Below are 3,483 nucleotides of genomic sequence, written 5' to 3' on the forward strand. Positions count from 1 at the left end.
ATAGCATTCCATTATGTGTATGTACCATAGTTTGGTCATCCACTTATCCACTGATGGGCATGTAGGTTGCGTCCACCTTTTTAAAGCATGAAATTCTTAAATTTTAATATAAAAACTTATTCTACCATATAACAATTATATTTACAATGTGAAAATACTTAAAATTATTATGCACTAATATTTCTCTTTATTTCCTTTAAATAACATATGATAAAAGCATTACTGGAAAAAAAAAAATCACCACACGGTATGTCAAATCCAAAAAAAGAAATATTAGATTATTTTCAACAACAAAACTGTTCGAGAAACTATTTGCTGTTTTATTAATTTTATGTGGAATCTTCCTTGTGCTAGCAACTGGGGTAGATCATTTAGACACAGTTTTGTCACAGACTAATAAATGAAACAGACAAATATCTATTTACTAAAGCAAGAAAAGGTATTAATGTAGAACAGGAAGATTTTCAAAAGGAATAGAACAATACAAAGTTCTAATGATTATTCCTTAGATAACCAAGCATTCAATAAACTATAGTAACAATCTACTCTAATTTTGGTTAATCAAAATTTTACTGAAAAAGAAAAGCACAGTCTTAGAAAATATTTACATTCCAACATACACTTTACCTAAAGAGCAGAATCAATTTTCAGTCTTACATATTAAAAACAGCTTTCTGCATCTGGCTTGCATTCTTACTTCCAGACACAAGCTGCTGGGATGGAACTTAGAACATCCAATTTGGCTAATTATTTGTAGTGAAGATTTGTTAAGTGTATTACAATAACCAAAAACTAAACCATAGAGTAGAATCTGACTCATAGGGACCCTATAAGACAGAATAAAACAAAAATTTACAAGGCTGTAAATTTTTATGGAAGCAAACTGCTACATCCTTCTCCTGCAGAATGGCTGATGGATTTTAATTTCTGGGTTTTGGTTAGCAGCCAAGAGCTTTAACCATTGTGACACAAGGGCTTCTTTGTATTTCAATACCATGACTTAATTTTCATACTATAATAGGACTTCATATAAATTCATAAATCTAACTACAGCAACAACAAACCATTTTATCATAGTATCTGGCTGGATTTTAAGTCTAGATTTAAATCACAACATAAAATTATATACTAAATATGAAAATGTTGCAGTTTTGAACTTTGAGGTGTGCTAGCAAGGCTCATTCTGTCCTTTAAGATCTTGTATTATTTATGTGGATGGAAGGAAATACAAGAAAATATTAACAGTTCATGTAGTAGAATATTGTGATCTTCATATACACATCGTGAAAGATCTTCAAGAGAAAAAAGAGCATACAGTAAGATATAAACTTTATGTCACTATAAACGTAAACAAATAACAAAGGATATCCAGGAAAGAAATAATGAAGGGCACCTGTAGTAGTTAAGGTCATGTGTCAACTTGGCTGGGCCTGGTTTTGAGAGGGGGGAACTCTGGTAGCATACGGCATTTCACTGCTAACCAGGAGGCTGGCGGTTCAAACCCACCAGCCACTCCTTGGAAGGAAGGTTGGGCAATCTACTTCCATAGTGACTCTGCCTTGGAAACCCAAGGCGGGGTCACTAAGAGTCAGATTAGACTTGACGGCAGTGAGTTTGGTTTGGTTTGGTAGGTTTTGAGAGGCTGGGCAGCTGGATGTAGTGATTCCTCATGATGGGACTGGTAATCAACTACATGGTGGAATATACTGTGAGCAGCTGCCTTAGGTATGTGGTTTGCTTCTAGTACATAAGAAGACACTTTGAGAAAGGTTTGGAGCTTTCTGGCATGCTTGGATCCTGCGTTTAGCAGAGTCTCCATTCAGCAGTCTGCCACGCTGCCTGCCGATCTTGGGGTTGTTTCTGGACTTGAACTAGTGACCTATCATGTTGCTTAATAATCTTAGGACAGTCCCATTTTACTTGTTGATCTCAGGTTTGTCAGTCTCAGCAGCCAGCAGCTGCCTGAGTTAAGAGAAGCCTCCAGCTTCAGTGAGCTGGGAGCAAGGGCAAAGCTGAATGAAGCTCAAGGTCAAGGGACATTCTCTCAGCCCCTAGGGCTGGCAGTTTGAACTCAGACTTCTAGCCTCCTAAACTGTCATCCCTCTTTGTAAAGGCATCCACTTGTGGTATGTCTGTTATAGCGGCCCTAGAGAACCAAAAAAATACCTAAGACCTATCTGTGATTACCAAAGGAGAAAATCCCTAATGACTTATAGGAAGATGGAGGTCTGCTTGGAAGTAAATAGGGAGGTTTTCATTTTATGTCTTTCAATAAAGTTTGAGGGTTTTTTTTGGCTTCTTTTATTTCTGTGTGTAAATATTACTTTCACCAAAATATAGATGCTTATGATTGCCTTTTAGTGGCATAATTATGAATGATCTTATAGTTTATTAGTTTTTCCTTTAGTTGTATTTTCTAAATTTTCTGGAATGAAGCATCTAATTAGAAAGATTAAAAAAAAATGTACCTAATAGTCATCATTTTCTAAACACTGTTCTTCTCTGCAAATTCCGCAAATGTTATTAGTTAAAATAACAAGTACAAATATTGTCATAATTTATTATATTTCAAAGGCACAGTTAACTGAAAATATTTTCATCACTATTACAAACCCATATGTACAGAGAAATAACACAGTAATTTCAAAATATGGTCACTTTTAGTAGTTAAGCTAATAAATATATAAGCGGAAAATAAATAAGAGTAATAAAAAAGGATAGACATAAAAAGTAGAAACAGTAAAGCCTACAAAAGCTGGAAGCTGTGTAAGGTAAAACCTGTAGGAAAGGAAAAACAAAAACACTTTCTGCTAATAGAGAGTAGAATAGGACCTCTGGTAGGTTAGTGCCTAAGGCACTTGACTGCTAACCAGAAGGCTGGAGGTTCAAACCCACCAGCCACTCCTTGGAAGAAAGATGGGGCAATCTACTTCCGTAGTGATACTGCCTAGAACCCAAGGAGGGGTCACTATAAGTCGGTCCAACTGGACTCCGAGAGCACATAACAACAAACAACAACAATAGAGAGTGATAGGAAAGTGATAAGACCGCACCCTGCCAAAGGGGTGGAGCACTTAAGAGACAGGGAAAAACAAGGCAGTCTTCTTCAGTTCCAGCTCCCACAAGTTTTACTGTATATAAACAAATGACAACCATCTGGGTAATAATTATCAAATAGTAATGAAATTATTTAATTGTCTAATATAATATAATGGAGCTCTGGTGGCACTGTGGTTAAAGCATTGGGTTGCTAACCAAAAAGCTGGCAGTTCAAACCCATCAGCTGCTCCATGGAAAAAAAGATGAGGCAGTTTGCTTCCAGAAAGATTTACAGCCTTGGAAACCCTATAGGGTTACTATGAGTCAGAATTGACTTGATGGTAGTGGGTACATATGATGTAATGTGATTGCATATATGTGGTCCAGTATTTTCCAAACTATTCTACAGTGCTTGTTGTTGTTGTTGTTATTTGCCGTCGAGTC

The 3,483-nt window shown here is 36.3% G+C and overlaps 1 protein-coding gene across 1 annotated transcript in view; it reads right to left on the minus strand.

Annotated features, from left to right (window-relative positions):
* Positions 1 to 3,483, minus strand: part of TBCA (tubulin folding cofactor A) — a 108,933-nt gene that overhangs the window by 12,813 nt on the left and 92,637 nt on the right. The gene's annotated exons all lie outside the window — the stretch shown is intronic.

This window comes from Orycteropus afer, unplaced genomic scaffold, assembly GCF_000298275.1.
Source record: "Orycteropus afer afer isolate SDZICR_OR568_19922 unplaced genomic scaffold, OryAfe1.0 scaffold00107, whole genome shotgun sequence".
In the NCBI taxonomy this organism is placed as follows: Eukaryota; Metazoa; Chordata; class Mammalia; order Tubulidentata; family Orycteropodidae; genus Orycteropus; species Orycteropus afer.